Source organism: Pseudophryne corroboree, unplaced genomic scaffold (assembly GCF_028390025.1).
Source record: "Pseudophryne corroboree isolate aPseCor3 unplaced genomic scaffold, aPseCor3.hap2 scaffold_719, whole genome shotgun sequence".
Taxonomy (NCBI): domain Eukaryota; kingdom Metazoa; phylum Chordata; class Amphibia; order Anura; family Myobatrachidae; genus Pseudophryne; species Pseudophryne corroboree.
Genome location: NW_026970301.1, coordinates 120,463 through 138,662, shown reverse-complemented (window position 1 = coordinate 138,662; position 18,200 = coordinate 120,463). Strand labels below are relative to the sequence as shown.

The window sequence follows — 18,200 nt, the reverse complement described above, 5'->3', positions numbered from 1 at the left end:
AAAGCTTCGGTTTTGTGAATCCCTCACCCTCTTACACTCCACACCCATAGCCTTATTAACTGTTGTATTATTGTATAGTTTAAATGTATAGTGCAGTTCATGATTTATAGTGTAGGCTGGCCTGTGCTGTAGTTCTGGAACTGTACTATACCGTCAGCATTTGTATTGTGTTTTGGCTGTGCTGCAACACTGTACTTATGTGTGTAATGTTTATGTATGTTTTTTAATGTCAATAAAAACTGCTTTTTCAAGCCAATATCTGAAAACAATCAATGTTTATCTTTGATGGCAATAAAAGTGGTATGATATTTGATGCTTTTGAAAGGCAATATCTGATATGTCCCCTATCTGGGAACCATATATTAAATGGCTTTTCAGAAAAGGGAGATGGGAGAAGAGCTTTCAGTACTTGTAGGACCGATGCACATAAAGAAGCAAAAAAACATACATAAACATTACACACATAAGTACCGCGTTGCGGCAATGCCAAAACACAATAGAAATGCTGACGGTATAGTACAGTTCAAGAACTACAGCACAGGCCAGCCTACACTATAAATCATGAACTGCACTATACATTTAAACTGTACAATAATACAACAGTTAATAAGGCTATGGGTGTGGAGTGTAAGAGGGTGAGGGAATCACAAGCCCGAAGCTTTATTGAAAGACTGACACATATAAGGGGAGGATTAATAAATAGAAAGACATCCTTTACTATAGAATGTAGTCCAATCCGGTCTTTCAACTCTTCCACAATTGAAAAACGGATAGTGTTCCCAAGCCTTCCATCCTGGAATATCTTTGGTCTTTCGCCAATGAAGAAAGCAATCCCTCCCTCCAGCAGACCCTTCAACCACAATACAAGATCACAGCCAAAAGGCCGAGAAGCAACTACACTTGAGCTTAACAAAAATGGCTAAAACTTAGTGGAGGAAAGTGCAGTGCACCAAAACATAAGCTGACACAATCATGGAGAATGCGCCAGCATATATGCTCTTCTATCTATATTTTGCAAACCTGCTCTTGTCCCCTCCAGCTGCTCTATGTAGATTTAACGTCTGGCAAGGTGCATAACCCACTGACAAGCAGGCACACTCCTGCATGAGTTTTCACTCTCACTAGCTGGATGATACACAATCATTTGCATGTGCTCCACCTCCGACACACCACCCACCCAACCACCCAGTCACCAGAGCCACCCACAAACCAACTGGCTCCGTGATTTAATTTGCACAGTGTAGTCATCCAGGCAGCATGTCCTTCTCAATGGAAGGATCTCTGGTTCCATGGAATCTTCCGCATTGGAATGCTGCGGAACAAAAAGGATTTAAATATTCAGCTTGCTAGCATTCAATGTACCTGCGGCTTGGCTCTAGCACATGGGTCTTCATCCTGTGGCCCTCCAGCTGCTGTGAAACTACACATCCCAGCATGCCCTGCCACAGTTTTGCTATAAGGTATGCTAAAACTGAGGCAGGGCATGCTGGGATGTGTAGTTCCACAGCAGCTGGAGGGTCGCAGGTTGAAGACCCATGTTTTAGCATGCCTGTTCTATGATGCATGTTCCGTGATGTCACAATCAGCTTGGAATGGGGTGTCTAGCAGGCATTTGCTGACAGCCACTTGAGGGAGACACACATCAGGAGATGCAGCATATCGGAGGTCTTCGATGCCTTTCCAGCAAATGCACACCACCTGCTGCTGGTCTGGACACAAAACAATGCCCACAATCGAAGTCCCAAAATGCCCAACTACAGGATTCATGTAAGTAGTGAATTTAGGAATGAATTTAGAAGTAGGAAATTAAGTTAGTTCACAAGTACATTCAAATTCAGATCTAAAGTCTAGTTAGTCCACACGTTCTGGCAGTCGCCAGCATTTAAAAATGCCTTGATTAGAGGTACGGAATTAAATGTAGATAAGAAGTAGACACAAAATAAGACTCCGCAGAGCAGTTATCAGGTGTTTTTATCAATTGTTGCATTTAAAAAATCAAGCAATTAGGGAACACAATGTTGCAACAATGTAACCCTATTTGCAAAATAGTACTAAATAAGTTTGTCGATGTAAGACATTTGCAAAGGCGCATCCAAAACACGCTGGAAAATGCAACTGAATCTGTTTTTGGAGGCTAGAATAGGAAATGTGCATCGGTCCTACAAGTACTGAAAGCTCTTCTCCCATCTCCCTTTTCTGAAAAGCCATTTAATATATGGTTCCCAGATAGGGGACATATCAGATATTGCCTTTCAAAAGCAGCAAATATCATACCACTTCTATTGCCATCAAAGATAAACATTGATTGTTTTCAGATATTGGATTGAAAAAGCAGTCTTTATTGACATAAAGAAGCAAAAAAACATACATAAACATTACACACATAAGTACTGTGTTGCAGCACAGCCAAAACACAATACAAATGCTGTCGGTATAGTACAGTTCAAGAACTACAGCACAGGTCAGCCTACACTATAAATCATGAACTGCACTATACATTTAAACAATACAATAGTTAATAAGGCTATGGGTGTGGAGTGTAAGAGGGTGACGGAATCACAAGCCCAAAGCTTTATTGAAAGACAGACACATATAAAGGGAGGATTAATAAATACAAAGATACCCTTTACTATAGAATGTAGTCCAATCCGGTCTTTCAACTCTTCCACAACTGAAAAACGGATAGTGTTCCCAAGCCTTCCATCCTGGAATATCTTCAGTCTCTCGCCAATGAAGAAAACAATCCCTCCAGCAGACTCTTCAACCACAATACAATATCACAGCCAAAAGAGCGAGAAGCAACTACACTTGCGTTTAAACAAAATGGCTAAAACTTAGTGGAGGAAAGTGCAGTGCACCAAAACATAAGCTGACACAATCATGGAGAATGCGCCAGCATATATGCTCTTCTGTCTATATTTTCCAAACCTGCTCTTGTCCCCTCCAGTTGCTCCATGTAGATTTGAAGTCTGGCAAGGTGCATAACTCACTGACAAGCAGGCACACTCCTACATGAGTTTTCTCTCTCACTAGCTGGATGATACACATTCATTTGCATGTGCTCCACCTCCGACACACCGCCCACCCAACCACCCAGTCACCAGAGCCACCCACAAGCCAACTGGCTCCGTGATTTAATTTGCACAGTGCAGTCATCCAGGCAGCATGTCCTTCTCAATGGAATAATCTCTGGTTCCATGGAATCTTCCGCATTGGAATGCTGCGGAACAAAAAGGATTTAAACATTCAGCTTGCTAGCATTCAATGTACCTGCGGTTTGGTTCTAGCACATGGGTCTTCATCCTGTGGCCCTCCAGCTGCTGTGAAACTACACATCCCAGCATGCCCTGCCACAGTTTTGCTTTTAAGGTATGCTAAAACTGAGGCAGGGCATGCTGGGATATGTAGTTCCACAGCAGCTGGAGGGTCGCAGGTTGAAGACCCATGTTCTAGCATGCCTGTTCTATGATGCATGTTCCGTGATGTCACAATCAGCTTGGAATGGGGTGTCTAGCATGCATTTGCTGACAGCCACTTGAGGCAGACACACATCAGGGGATGCAGCATATCGGAGGTCTTCGATGCCTTTCCAGCAAATGCACACCACCAGCTGCTGGTCTGGACACAAAACAATGCCCACAATTGAAGGCTCAAAATGCCAAACTACAGGATTAATGTAAGTAGTGAATTTAGGAATGAATTTAGAAGTAGGAAATTAAGTTAGTTCACAAGTACATTCAAATTCAGATCTAAAGACTAGGTAGGCCTCACGTCCTGGCAGCACCCAGCATTTAAAAATGCCTTGATTATAGGTAGGGAATTAAATGTAGATAAGAAGTAGACACAAAAGAAGACTCCACAGAGCAATTATCAGGTGTCTTTATCAATTTTTGCATTTAAAAAATCAAGCAATTAGGGAACACAATGTTGCGACAATGTAACCCTATTTGCAAAATAGTACTAAATAAGTTTGTCGATGTAAGACATTTGCAAAGGCGCAAACAAAACACGCTGGAAAATGCAACTGAATCTGTTTTTGGAGGTTAGAATAGATGCAGGATCAAGTAGCTCAATGGGTAGGGTGTTTGATTAGAATTTAACAGGTTTTAGGTTTGAATCCTGGGTATGATAGTTTGAGGTGTTATTTAATAAAGTATGTTTATATATTAGTCACACATGGCTTACTTGTACAAATGGCATGTCACCAGTTAGTGCTGACTGCTGATATGCCATTTACACAAACATGCCATGTGTGACTGTATATGCATTTAAGGAGGGCACCCCTGCAATACCACAAACCATTGAGTGTCAAGTATACTAGATATATCTTCATATCTCATGTGCTTTCTCTGAGACCAATCTTGTTATGCCCCTTCCCCACAAGGCATGCGCCTTTTGTCCATATTGCAAAAATGGGGGGGAGGGCATATAATTCTCTGTCACAGGGCACCAAAAAGTCTAGTTATGGCTCTGGTATGCATTATGTAATCTGGCAGACCATCTCTCCAACACTGGCTGGTTGGAATAGAAATCCGGTTATCTATGTGAGCAAATGACCATCAACGATTTACTCTCAAACACTAAAAAATGGACAAAAATGGTCCCCTAAACAAATTGGTTAAATTTTGGGTTTAACCAATTTGTGTAATGACCATTTTTGACCACTTTTCTAGTGTTTGGGAGCAAATGGTTAATTGACATTTGCTCCTATACATTACCAGATTTTCATTCCAACCATCCAGACTGGATAGATAGCCTGACAGATAATTGTGTAGTGTACGCCCAGGATAACTGTTAGTCATGCTTTATTTTATGGCGGCACATAAATGGGTGGACAGATCCAGGGCAAGCACTGCCCACTCATGCATAGTTGTCAACTGATGTGAAGTTCCAGGGGGCAATCTCAGTTATAAAGGGAAGTATCTGGAAATTGTCCCTAGTTAAAAAAAAAAAAAAAAATTTGATCAACTCCATTTATTTAGTATGATATCCCAGGTGATAGGATGCCGGCAGTCAGAACAACATACTTTATTAAATAACACATCTCAAACTACCATACCCAGGATTCAAACCTATAACCTGTTGAATTCTAATCAAACACCCTACCTATTGAGCTATTTGATCCTGCATAAAAATTGTGAACATTATATGAAGCTATTGGTACTTTGCAAAAAAAAAGAATCAGCATTACAACGCAGCAGATCCATGCAGTTTGCAGCCACACACTACATGTATCTGCTCAGCCACAATGCTGATTATTTCTTCACAAAGTACAAGGTGAGCTCCAAACAGAATTCTCTAGCTTAGAATTATACCTTTCTTTGCCAAACCTAGAAGTCGGGCCCCCCACCCTGGGATCCCCCAGAGGGAGGCCTGCACCGTCATGCGGCAGGCTTGTCCGTTTTGGAAGCAGGCTGATGGGCAGCCCAGGATTGCTTCAGTCTGGGCTTGGCAGGTCTGGAAACATGAGCTTGCTTTGGGTATGCCTGACCTTGGGTACGCTTTACCTGGAGGATGAAAGGGCCAAGAAAAGTACTTTTAGCCTTCTGCGTGGTAGGAGTCATACTAGGTAGGCAAGCTGTTTTAGCAGTAGCCAGATCAGCTACAATCTTATTGAGGTCTTCTCCAAAAGGAGATTCAACTGAGGCAGCACAAGGGAACTCTCATCTGGGGACAACAACTGCAGGGAGAACACATATTTTCAGATGAACATGGTAGGGCAGAAGGCTGCCTAATACTGAAGCACCCCCAAACAACAAATCAAATGCAACTTACTTGACAGAGATGTGCCTGAGCAACGGCCCTCCCCAGCCCTATCCCAAATCATACTTATTTTGCATAGGAGATACCATGGTCATGAAGATTGTTCTCCCAGGGTTAGGTTCATTCATTGCATTCTGGGTATGCTGACCCCTGTGATTTCCCCAAATGTGGGAAACTCGACTGCATTATTTGTGGTAGTGGGGGACTGTATTTGTGCTTTCCTCTGGTCAGCTCTGGTAAAATTCAGATTTCTTTGTCTCAGATCTTCCTCTAGCCTTGTTCTTCTTTCGAGAGTTCCCTTGTGCTGCCTCAGTTGGATCTCCTTCACTTGACAGGGGGGTGCCCGAGCAGCGACCCTCCCCAGCTCTAGCCCAACTCCTACTTACCTGCCAGGTGAGATACTATGATCATGAAGTTGCTTCTCCCAGGGCAAGGCTCACCCATTGCACTCTGGGTGTGCTGCCCCTGCGATTTCCCCAAATGTGGGAAACTTGACTGCATAATTTGAGTTTTCCCTGGTCGGCTCTCATGTAATTCAGATCTCTTTGTCTCAGGTCTCTCTCCAGCCTAGTTTGCTGTCTGGTTCCACTTCTTTTTTCTTGAGCCCCTCCCTTCTATACCCTTGTGCACTATCCTGACTTCTCCTCCCGTCTGCTTACTTTGTGCCTCCCAATGCACAATGCAAACTACGGGTAGTGCTGCAGGGCCCACACCCTTTTACTTGCTTTACAGAGCAGCTCTGGAGCTGTTACAGTGCCCAGCTGCTGCAAGAAATCAGCTTGAATGCTTCAGGGGCTGGGGAATGGCCAACATGAGCCCCACACCGAAGGAGGGTGGGGGTGCTTAATGCGAACTAGGGGTCATCCAAGCACCACAAAAGGCCTCCATGCCCTGCACGCTCCTTTTCTCTTTTCATATGCAGACAAGGGTTGAAGCCAACTTTGACCCACTGCTTGGATGACATCACCATATTCAAATCCATCTGCTGCAGGCCATCCCCCAGGAATGCTTGCACTAGTTGTTGCATTTGGTTTGTTGTTTGGGGGTGCTTCAGTATTAGGCAGCCTTCTGCCACCCCATGTTCATCTGAAAATATGTGTTCTCCCTGCAGTTGTTGTCCCCAGATGAGAGTTCCCTTGTGCTGCCTCAGTTGAATCTCCTTTACTTGACAGAGATGTGCCTGAGCAGCGGCCCTCCCCAGCCCTATCCCAAATCATACTTATTTTGCATAGGAGATACTATTGTCATGAAGATTGTTTTCCCAGGGTGAGGTTCATTCATTGCATTCTGGGTATGCTGACCCCTGTGATTTCCCCAAATGTGGGAAACTCGACTGCATTATTTGTGGTAGTGGGGGACTGTATTTGTGCTTTCCTCTGGTCAGCTCTGGTAAAATTCAGATTTCTTTGTCTCAGATCTTCCTCTAGCCTTGTTCTTCTTTCGAGAGTTCCCTTGTGCTGCCTCAGTTGGATCTCCTTCACTTGACAGGGGGGTGCCCGAGCAGCGACCCTCCCCAGCTCTAGCCCAACTCCTACTTACCTGCCAGGTGAGATACTATGATCATGAAGTTGCTTCTCCCAGGGCAAGGCTCACCCATTGCACTCTGGGTGTGCTGCCCCTGCGATTTCCCCAAATGTGGGAAACTTGACTGCATAATTTGAGTTTTCCCTGGTCGGCTCTCATGTAATTCAGATCTCTTTGTCTCAGGTCTCTCTCCAGCCTAGTTTGCTGTCTGGTTCCACTTCTTTTTTCTTGAGCCCCTCCCTTCTATACCCTTGTGCACTATCCTGACTTCTCCTCCCGTCTGCTTACTTTGTGCCTCCCAATGCACAATGCAAACTACGGGTAGTGCTGCAGGGCCCACACCCTTTTACTTGCTTTACAGAGCAGCTCTGGAGCTGTTACAGTGCCCAGCTGCTGCAAGAAATCAGCTTGAATGCTTCAGGGGCTGGGGAATGGCCAACATGAGCCCCACACCGAAGGAGGGTGGGGGTGCTTAATGCGAACTAGGGGTCATCCAAGCACCACAAAAGGCCTCCATGCCCTGCACGCTCCTTTTCTCTTTTCATATGCAGACAAGGGTTGAAGCCAACTTTGACCCACTGCTTGGATGACATCACCATATTCAAATCCATCTGCTGCAGGCCATCCCCCAGGAATGCTTGCACTAGTTGTTGCATTTGGTTTGTTGTTTGGGGGTGCTTCAGTATTAGGCAGCCTTCTGCCACCCCATGTTCATCTGAAAATATGTGTTCTCCCTGCAGTTGTTGTCCCCAGATGAGAGTTCCCTTGTGCTGCCTCAGTTGAATCTCCTTTACTTGACAGAGATGTGCCTGAGCAGCGGCCCTCCCCAGCCCTATCCCAAATCATACTTATTTTGCATAGGAGATACTATTGTCATGAAGATTGTTTTCCCAGGGTGAGGTTCATTCATTGCATTCTGTGTATGCTGACCCCTGTGATTTCCCCAAATGTGGGAAACTCGACTGCATTATTTGTGGTAGTGGTGGACTGTGTTTGTGCTTTCCTCTGGTCAGCTCTGGTAAAGTCAGATTTCTTTGTCTCAGATCTTCCTCTAGCCTTGTTCTTCTTTTGAGAGTTCCCTTGTGCTGCCTCAGTTGGATCTCCTTCACTTGAAAGGTAGTGCCCGAGCAGCGACCCTCCCCAGCTCTAGCCCAACTCCTACTAACCTGCCAGGTGAGATACTATGATCATGAAGGTGCTTCTCCCAGGGCAAGGCTCACCCATTGCACTCTGGGTGTGCTGCCCCTTGCGATTTCCCCAAATGTGGGAAACTTGACTGCATAATTTGTGTTTCCCCTGGACGGCTCTCGTATAATTCAGATCTCTTTGTCTCAGGTCTCTCTCCAGCCTAGTATGCTGTCTGTTTCCACTTCTCTTTTCTTGAGCCCCTCCCTTCTATAACCTTGTGCACTATCCTGACTTCTCCTCCCGTCTGCTTACTTTGTGCCTTCCAATGCACAATGCAAACTACAGGTAGTGCTGCAGGGCCCACACCCTTTTACTTGCCTTACAGAGCAGCTCTGGAGCTGTTACAGTACCCAGCTGCTGCAAGAAATCAGCTTGAATGCTTCAGGGGCTGGGGCATGGCCAACATGAGCCCCACACCGAAGGAGGGTGGGGGTGTTTAATGCGAACTAGGGGTCATCCAAGCGTCGCAAAAGGCCGCCATGCCCTGCATATCCCTTTTCTCTTTTCATAAGCAGACGAGGGTTGAAGCAAACTTTGACCCACTGCTTGGATGACATCACTTGCTGCCTTTCCAATGAAGCAAGTTTAATTTAGTAATAGGTGAAAAACCATCCCTACAAAGGTGTTAATCAGATACTTGGCTTTGTGGACACTTTTCAGAGAACAAATTAGTTAGCATAAAAATAAAGCCAGAAAATGAAGAGCTGTTTAATCACTCAATTGGATTTTTCTGCAAGCGTATTTCTTTTTCTCTGCAACCCACTGCTAAGTTGTGCTTCCTAGCTGTTCTTTTATAAAATCACTTAATCAAATCTAACTCTGATTACATCAGAGAAGGCCAGGTACCCTACACCATAAGAGGGGGTTTGAAATTTTGACTTGTCTACTTAAAGATCACCAAAATCTGATGACAAGGTCAATAACATCCCTGGGTGGGATTGAACCACCAACCCTTTGGTTAATAACCAAACACACTAACCGATTGCACCACCGAGACACTTTGCAAAAGTACATACTGACAAAGGTTAATAAGCATTCATCTAGAACGTTTCCTAGAAAACTTTAAAAAGTCAATAATCTGGAGAGTTTTTGTAAAATGTTTCTTCCATCAACCAATGAAGAAACGCATTGGTACTTTCCCATGATGAGTGAGTGCTTCAGGATCTCTTGCACTTACATGTGCAGCAGAGTACTGCAATGGAAGCATGCTGGGCCCCTTAACCCAGAGGTAGGCAGATTGAAACTATCCTCTGCTATATGCATTTTTTTTTTTGTTAATTAAAGTAATCCAAAACTGGGATTGATATTTTTGCTCTTTTATTTTTACTTAAAGTACAATAACTTTTACCATTTTAATTTGTTTTAATAGTATATTGACAGTATTGTTTTCTTTCAAAAATCCACTTAATTTTCTTTACCCTATTATTAAAATGGTAATTGACAAAAACAAACTACATTGTCACCAGAAGAGCAATACAAAATGTACAAGTGATATATTAAAATCATCTTTCCAGCTTGAATTTCAATGATGCATTGGGGCAACGATTTTGTGAGAAACATCTTCACCCTTAAATAAAGATTTTCTTAATTCCTTACCTGTGTGCTAATTAGATATCACCTTGTTTTCACATTAAACAGACTTCCACATGAGAAAGCAGCAAGGATGCAGTGGCGTTAATGTTTCCTGGTGTCAACCTGTATTATTTCAGTAGATATTGAAATGAGGATGCATCTTGCTGCCTTTCCAATGAAGCAAGTTTAATTTAGTAATAGGTGAAAAACCATCCCTACAAAGATGTTAATCAGATACTTGGCTTTGTGGACACTTTTCAGAGAACAAATTTGTTAGCATAAAAATAAAGCCAGAAAATGAAGAGCTGTTTAATCACTCAATTTGATTTTTTTGCCAGCATATTTCTTTTTCTCTGCAAACCACTGCTAAATTGTGCTTCCTAGCTGTTTTTATAAAATCACTGAATCAAATCTAACTCTGATTACATCAGAGAAGGCCAGGTACCCTACACCATAACAGGGGTTTTTGAAATTTTGACTTGTCTACTTAAAGATCACCAAAATCTGATAACAAGGTCAATTACATCCCTGGGTGGGATTGAACCACCAACCTTTTGGTTAATAGCTGTACACACTAACTGATTGCGCCACAGCGACACTTTGCAAAAGTACATACTGACAAAGGCTAATAAGCATTCATCTAGAACGTTTCCTAGAAAAACTTTAAATAGTCAATAATCTGGAGAGTTTTTGTAAGATGTTTCTTCCATCAACCAATGAAGAAACACATTGGTACTTTCCCATGATGAGTGAGTGCTTCAGGATCTCTTGCAATTACATGTGCAGCAGAGTACTGTAATGGAAGCATGCTGGGTCCATAGCCCAGAGGTAGGCAGATTGAAACTATCCTCTGCTATATGCGTTTTTTTTTTGTTAATTAAAGTAATCCAAAACTGGGATTGATATTTTTGCTCTTTTATTTTTACTTAAAGTACAATAACTTTTACCATTTTCATTTGTTTTAATAGTATATTGACAGTATTGTTTTCTTTCAAAAATCCACTTAATTTTCTTTACCCGATTATTAAAATGGTAATTGACAAAAACAAACTACATTGTCACCAGAAGAGCAATACAAAATGTACAAGTGATATATTAAAATCATCTTTCCAGCTTGAATTTCAATGATGCATTGGGGCAACGATTTTGTGAGAAACATCTTCACCCTTAAATAAAGATTTTCTTAATTCCTTACCTGTGTGCTAATTAGATATCACCTTGTTTTCACATTAAACAGACTTCCACATGAGAAAGCACAAAGGATGCAGTGGCGTTAATGTTTCCTGGTGTCAACCTGTATTATTTCAGTAGATATTGAAATGAGGATGCATCTTGCTGCCTTTCCAATGAAGCAAGTTTAATTTAGTAATAGGTTAAAAACCATCCCTACAAATGTGTTAATCAGAAACTTGGCTTTGTGGACACTTTTCAGAGAACAAATTTGTTAGCATAAAAATAAAGCCAGAAAATGAAAAGCTGTTTAATCACTCAATTGGATTTTTTTGCCAGCATATTTCTTTTTCTCTGCAACCCACTGCTAAATTGTGCTTCCTAGCTGTTTTTATAAAATCACTGAATCAAATCTAACTCTGATTACATCAGAGAAGGCCAGGTACCCTACACCATAAGAGGGGGTTTGAAATTTTCACTTGTCTACATAAAGATCACCAAAATCTGATAACAAGGTCAATTACGTCCCTGGGTGGGATTGAACCACCAACCTTTTGGTTAATAGCCTTACACAGTAACTGATTGCGCCACAGCAACACTTTGTAAAAGTCCATACTGACAAAGGCTAATAAGCATTCATCTAGAACGATTCCTAGAAACATTTTAAAAAGTCAATAATGTGGAGAGTTTTTGTAAGATGTTTCTTCCATCAACCAATGAAGAAACACATTGGTACTTTCCCATGATGAGTGAGTGCTTCAGGATCTCTTGCACTTACATGTGCAGCAGAGTACTGTAATGGAAGCATGCTGGGTCCATAACCCAGAGGTAGGCAGATTGAAACTATCCTTTGCTATATGCATTTTTTTTTTGTTCATTAAAGTAATCCAAAACTGGGATTGATATTTTAGCTTTTATTTTTACTTAAAGTACAATAACTTTTACCATTTTAATTTGTTTTAGTGCAAATGGCATATCAGCAGTCAGCACTAACTGGTGACATGCCATTTGTACAAGTAAGCCATGTGTGACTAATATATAAACATGCTTTATTAAATAACACCTCAAACTATCATACCCAGGATTCAAACCTATAACCTGTTGAATTCTAATCAAACACCCTACCCATGGAGCTACTTGATCCTGCATCTTTTCTAACCTCCAAAAACAGATTCAGTTGCATTTTCCAGCGTGTTTTGTTTGCGCCTTTGCAAATGTCTTACATCGACAAACTTATTTAGTACTATTTTGCAAATAGGGTTACATTGTCGCAACATTGTGCTCCCTAATTGCTTGATTTTTTAAATGCAACAATTAATAAAGACACCTGATAATTGCTCTGTGGAGTCTTATTTTGTGTTTTGTGTTTAGTCTTTAGATCTGAATTTGAATGTACTTGTGAACTAACTTAATTTCCTACTTCTAAATTCATTCCTAAATTCACTACTTACATGAATCCTGTAGTTGGGCATTTTGGGACTTCGATTGTGGGCATTGTTTTGTGTCCAGACCAGCAGCAGGTGGTGTGCATTTGCTGGAAAGGCATCGAAGACCTCCGATATGCTGCATCTCCTGATGTGTGTCTCCCTCAAGTGGCTGTCAGCAAATGCCTGCTAGACACCCCATTCCAAGCTGATTGTGACATCATGGAACATGCATCATAGAACAGGCATGCTAAAACATGGGTCTTCAACCTGCGACCCTCCAGCTGCTGTGGAACTACACATCCCAGCATGCCCTGCCTCAGTTTTAGCATACCTTAATAGCAAAACTGTGGCAGGGCATGCTGGGATGTGTAGTTTCACAGCAGCTGGAGGGCCACAGGATGAAGACCCATGTGCTAGAGCCAAGCCGCAGGTACATTGAATGCTAGCAAGCTGAATATTTAAATCCTTTTTGTTCCGCAGCATTCCAATGCGGAAGATTCCATGGAACCAGAGATCCTTCCATTGAGAAGGACATGCTGCCTGGATGACTACACTGTGCAAATTAAATCACGGAGCCAGTTGGCTTGTGGGTGGCTCTGGTGACTGGGTGGTTGGGTGGGTGGTGTGTCGGAAGTGGAGCGCATGCAAATGATTGTGTATCATCCAGCTAGTGAGAGAGAAAACTCATGCAGGAGTGTTCCTGCTTGTCAGTGGGTTATGCACCTTGCCAGACGTTAAATCTACATAGAGCAGCTGGAGGGGACAAGAGCAGGTTTGCAAAATATAGATAGAAGAGCATATATGCTGGCGCATTCTCCATGATTGTGTCAGCTTATGTTTTGGTGCACTGCACTTTCCTCCACTAAAATTAATGTGTCACACCCATTGGCAGCAACCTTAGAATAGCTGCTGACGGGCACAATTGAGAAAGGAAGGGGGGGGGACATTTGAATCCAGCACATAGATGCAATTCAAATATGTAATTCGTACCTTCCTATTTTAAAATATAATGGATGAACCTCACCCTGTGAGAACAATCTTCATGATCAAGAGATCTCATATGCAAAATAAATATGAGTTGGGATAGGGCTGGGGAGGGCTGCTCGGGCAGCACCTCCCCCGTCAAGTTAAGGAGATTCAACTGAGGAAGCACAAGGGAACTCTCGTCTGGGGACAACAACTGCAGGGAGACCACATCTTTTCAGATGAACATGGGAGGGCGGAAGGCTGCCTAATACTGAAGCACCATATGCAACAACTAGTACAAGCATTCCTGGGGGAAGGTCTGCAGCAGACGGATTTGCATACGGTGATGTTATCCAAGCAGTGGGCCAAAGTTGACTGGAACCCTCATCTGCATATGAAAAGAGAAAAGGGGCATGCAGGGCATGGCGGCCTTTTGCAGTGCTTGGATGACCCCTAGTTCACATTAAACACCCCCACCCTCCTTTGGTGTGGGGCTCATGTTGGCCATGCCCCATCCCCTGAAGCATTCAAGCTGATTTCTTGCAGCAGCTGGGCACTGTAACAGCTCCAGAGCTGTTCTGTAAGGCAAGTAAAAGGGTGTGGGCCCTGCAGCACCACCTGTAGTTCGCATTGTGCGTTGGAAGGCACAAAGTAAGCAGACGGGAGGAGAAGTCAGGATAGTGCGCAAGGGCATTATTTTCTCTTAGTCCGTAGAGGATGCTGGGGTCACATTAAGAACCATGGGGTATAGACGGGATCCGCAAGAGACATGGGCACTTTAAGACTTTCAAAGGGTGTGAACTGGCTCCTCCCTCTATGCCCCTCCTCCAGACTCCAGTTATAGGAACTGTGCCCAGGGAGACGGACATTTCGAGGAAAGGATTTATTGTTAAACTAAGGTGAGCATCTTACCAGCTCACACCTTAAACATGCCGCAGAACGTGGCATTCAACAGAACACAAGCCAACGGCATGAACAATTGCAGCAAAAAGCTGACCAGAACCATAACACAACATGTGTATAACCACAAGTAATAACTGCAGACACAGTATGGACTGGGACGGGTGCCCAGCATCCTCTACAGACTAAGAGAAAAGGATTTACCGGTAGGTATTAAAATCCTATTTTCTCATACGACCTAGAGGATGCTGGGGTCACATTAAGAACCATGGGGTTATACCAAAGCTCTTGAACGGGTGGGAGAGTGCGTACGACTCTGCAGCACCGAATGACCCAACTTAAGGTTATCATCAGCCAAGGTATCAAACTTGTAAAACTTAGCAAAAGTGTTTACTAAATAGCTGCTCGGCAAAGTTGCAATGCCGAGACTCCCCGACCAGCTGCCAAGGATGAACCCACCTTTCTAGTAGAATGGGTCTTCACCTACTTCAGTAACGGCAATCCTGCCGTGGAACGAGCATGCTGAATCTTACCACAGATCCAGCGCATAATGGTCTGCATGGAAGCAGGACACCAAATCCTGTTGGGAGCATACAGGACAAACAGAGCCTCTGTTTTCCTAATCTGAACCGTTCTGGTGACATACATTTTCAAAGTTCTGACCACAGCCAGAGACTTTGACTCAACGAAGGTGTCAGTGGCCAAAGGCACCATGTGGAAAGATGAACCACCTTCGGCAGAAATTGTTGACGTGTCCTCAATTCTGCTCTATCTTCATGAAAGATCAAATAAAGGCTCTTGTGATACTGCATGGTTTGTACTGTTTTCCATGTGCTCCCAGACCTTTAAGCAAGTAGCATGGTCAAGAAAGTTCTGTTTGAAAAGAAACAACATTTACTGTCATTGTTATGCAAATAAACTTACATTAAAGCTAACAAGAAAGCACACTCGTTCTGTCTTTAAACTGATAAAAGAAACCCCAATAATATGGGGCATGCAAAAATTGAGATAAAACTCAGTTTTGCTCCTCTCCACGGAAATCTTTAATAAAAGGCGAAATATTTGTTAGTTCTGAAGAGAAACCAGAGCATGACCAAGATGCCACCTGTCGCCTGAGTGCCATGCCAGCAGTTCTCATTCAGCTGAAAGTGAGCACCCAATTTGAATGAAAGAAAGCAGATTTCTCACCAGGCTTCCCCTTGCTATAAACATGGTTTGTACTCTTTTCTATGTGCTCCCAGATCTTTCAAGCAATTAGTATAGTCAAGAAAGTTCTGTTTGAAAAGAAACAAACATTTACTGTCATTTCTATGCAAATGAGCTTACATTAAAGCACACTCGTTCTATCTTTAAACCGATAAAAGAAACCCCAATAAGACGGAGCATGCAAAAATTGAGATAAAACTCAGTTTTGCTCCTCTCCACGGAAATCTTTAGTAAAAGGCGAAAGATCTGTTCGTTTTGAAGAGAAACCAGAGCATGACCAAGATTCCACCTGTCGCCTGAGTGCCATGCCAGCAATCCTCATTCAGCTCAAAGTGAGCACCCAATTTGAAAGAAAGAAAGCAGATTTCTCACCAGGCTTCCCCTTGCTATAAACATGGTTTGTACTCTTTTCCATGTGCTCCCAGATCTTTCAAGCAATTAGTGTGGTCAAGAAAGTTCTGTTTGAAAAGAAACAAACATTTACTGTCATTTCTATGCAAATGAGCTTACATTAAAGCACACTCGTTCTATCTTTAAACCGATAAAATAAAATCCCAATAAGATGGGGCATGCAAAAATTGAGATAAAACTCAGTTTTGCTCCTCTCCACGGAAATCTTTAGTAAAAGGCGAAAGATTTGTTCGTTCTGAAGAGAAACCAGAACATGACCAAGATTCCACCTGTCGCCTGAGTGCCATGCCAGCAGTCCTCATTCAGCTCAAAGTGAGCACCCAATTTGAAAGAAAGAAAGCAGATTTCTCACCAGGCTTCCCCTTGCTATAAACATGGTTTGTACTCTTTTCCATGTGCTCCCAGATCTTTCAAGCATTTAGTATAGTCAAGAAAGTTCTGTTTGAAAAGAAACAAACATTTACTGTCATTTCTATGCAAATGAGCTTACATTAAAGCACACTCGTTCTATCTTTAAACCGATAAAAGAAACCCCAATAAGACGGAGCATGCAAAAATTGAGATAAAACTCAGTTTTGCTCCTCTCCACGGAAATCTTTAGTAAAAGGCGAAAGATCTGTTCGTTTTGAAGAGAAACCAGAGTATGACTAAGATTCCACCTGTCGCCTGAGTGCCATGCCAGCAGTCCTCATTCAGCGCAAAGTGAGCACCCAATTTGAAAGAAAGAAAGCAGATTTCTCACCAGGCTTCCCCTTGCTATAAGCATGGTTTGTACTCTTTTCCATGTGCTCCCAGATCTTTCAAGCAATTAGAATGGTCAAGAAAGTTCTGCTTGAAAAGAAACAGACATTTATAGTCATTGTTATGCAAATAAACTTACATTAAAGCTAACAAGAAACTGATAAAAGAAACCCCAATAATATGGGGCATGCAAAAATTGAGATAAAACTCAGTTTTGCTCCTCTCCACAGAAATCTTTAATAAAAGGCGAAAGATTTGTTCGTTCTGAAGAGAAACCAGAGCATGACCAAGATTCCACCTGTCGCCTAAATGCTGTGCCAGCAGTCCTCATTCAGATCAAAGTGAGCGCCCAACTTGAAAGTAAGCAGATTTCTCACCTGGCTTCTCCTTGCTATAAGCATGGTTTGTACTGTATTCCATGTGCTCCCAGATCTTTCAAGCAAGTAGCATGGTCAAGAAAGTTCTGTTTGAAAAGAAACAAACATTTACTGTCATTTCTATGCAAATGAGCTTACATTAAAGCACACTCATTCTATCTTTTAACCGATAAAAGAAACCCCAAAAAGATGGGGCATGCAAAAATTGAGATAAAACTCGGTTTTGCTCCTCTCCACGGAAATCTTTAATAAAAGGCGAAAGATTTGTTCGTTCTGAAGAGAAACCAGAGCATGACCAAGATTTTTATCTGAAAATATGTGTTCTCCCTGCAGTTGTTGTCCCCAGATGAGAGTTCCCTTGTGCTGCCTCAGTTGAATCTCCTTTACTTGACAGAGATGTGCCTGAGCAGCGGCCCTCCCCAGCCCTATCCCAAATCATACTTATTTTGCATAGGAGATACCATGGTCATGAAGATTGTTCTCCCAGGGTGAGGTTCATTCATTGCATTCTGGGTATGCTGACCCCTGTGATTTTCCCAAATGTGGGAAACTCGCTTTTATACCCTTGTGCACTATCCTGACTTCTCCTCCTGTCTGCTTACTTTGTGCCTTCCAATGCACAATGCAAACTACAGGTAGTGCTGCAGGGCCCACACCCTTTTACTTGCCTTACAGAGCAGCTCTGGAGCTGATACAGTGCCAAGCTGCTGCAAGAAATCAGCTTGAATGCTTCAGGGGATGGGGCATGGCCAACATGAGCCCCACACCGAAGGAGGGTGGGGGTGTTTAATGCGAACTAAGGGTCATCCAAGCGCCGCAAAAGGCCGCCATGCCCTGCATACCCCTTTTCTCTTTTCATATGCAGATGAGGGTTCCAGCCAACTTTGGCCCACTGCTTGGATGACATCACCGTATGCAAATCCGTCTTCTGCAGAACTTCCCCCAGGAATGCTTG

General features: G+C 42.8%; 12 non-coding genes and 1 pseudogene across 12 annotated transcripts; 7 read left to right on the top strand and 6 right to left on the bottom strand.

The window, feature by feature from the left end:
• The first annotated feature begins 5,825 nt into the window (after positions 1 to 5,825).
• LOC135039903 (U1 spliceosomal RNA) lies at positions 5,826 to 5,989 on the top strand. The gene has a single exon (XR_010233877.1). It is a non-coding gene; the product is annotated as a U1 spliceosomal RNA (small nuclear RNA).
• Positions 5,990 to 6,141: 152 nt separating this feature from the next.
• Positions 6,142 to 6,304, top strand: LOC135039911 (U1 spliceosomal RNA). Its single transcript, XR_010233883.1, has one exon. It is a non-coding gene; the product is annotated as a U1 spliceosomal RNA (small nuclear RNA).
• A 674-nt stretch (positions 6,305 to 6,978) lies between these two features.
• Positions 6,979 to 7,142, top strand: LOC135039971 (U1 spliceosomal RNA). Its single transcript, XR_010233937.1, has one exon. It is a non-coding gene; the product is annotated as a U1 spliceosomal RNA (small nuclear RNA).
• A 152-nt stretch (positions 7,143 to 7,294) lies between these two features.
• Positions 7,295 to 7,457, top strand: LOC135039910 (U1 spliceosomal RNA). Its single transcript, XR_010233882.1, has one exon. It is a non-coding gene; the product is annotated as a U1 spliceosomal RNA (small nuclear RNA).
• A 674-nt stretch (positions 7,458 to 8,131) lies between these two features.
• On the top strand, positions 8,132 to 8,295 carry LOC135039994 (U1 spliceosomal RNA). The gene has a single exon (XR_010233960.1). It is a non-coding gene; the product is annotated as a U1 spliceosomal RNA (small nuclear RNA).
• A 150-nt stretch (positions 8,296 to 8,445) lies between these two features.
• LOC135039880 (U1 spliceosomal RNA) lies at positions 8,446 to 8,609 on the top strand. The gene has a single exon (XR_010233854.1). It is a non-coding gene; the product is annotated as a U1 spliceosomal RNA (small nuclear RNA).
• A 6,876-nt stretch (positions 8,610 to 15,485) lies between these two features.
• On the bottom strand, positions 15,486 to 15,601 carry LOC135039959 (U5 spliceosomal RNA). Its single transcript, XR_010233925.1, has one exon. It is a non-coding gene; the product is annotated as a U5 spliceosomal RNA (small nuclear RNA).
• Positions 15,602 to 15,875: 274 nt separating this feature from the next.
• Positions 15,876 to 15,991, bottom strand: LOC135039952 (U5 spliceosomal RNA). Its single transcript, XR_010233918.1, has one exon. It is a non-coding gene; the product is annotated as a U5 spliceosomal RNA (small nuclear RNA).
• Positions 15,992 to 16,266: 275 nt separating this feature from the next.
• On the bottom strand, positions 16,267 to 16,382 carry LOC135039943 (U5 spliceosomal RNA). The gene has a single exon (XR_010233910.1). It is a non-coding gene; the product is annotated as a U5 spliceosomal RNA (small nuclear RNA).
• Positions 16,383 to 16,656: 274 nt separating this feature from the next.
• Positions 16,657 to 16,772, bottom strand: LOC135039941 (U5 spliceosomal RNA). The gene has a single exon (XR_010233908.1). It is a non-coding gene; the product is annotated as a U5 spliceosomal RNA (small nuclear RNA).
• A 264-nt stretch (positions 16,773 to 17,036) lies between these two features.
• On the bottom strand, positions 17,037 to 17,152 carry LOC135039956 (U5 spliceosomal RNA). The gene has a single exon (XR_010233922.1). It is a non-coding gene; the product is annotated as a U5 spliceosomal RNA (small nuclear RNA).
• Positions 17,153 to 17,422: 270 nt separating this feature from the next.
• Positions 17,423 to 17,538, bottom strand: LOC135039948 (U5 spliceosomal RNA). The gene has a single exon (XR_010233915.1). It is a non-coding gene; the product is annotated as a U5 spliceosomal RNA (small nuclear RNA).
• Positions 17,539 to 17,682: 144 nt separating this feature from the next.
• LOC135039936 (U1 spliceosomal RNA) lies at positions 17,683 to 17,810 on the top strand (annotated as a pseudogene).
• The last annotated feature ends 390 nt before the right edge of the window (positions 17,811 to 18,200 follow it).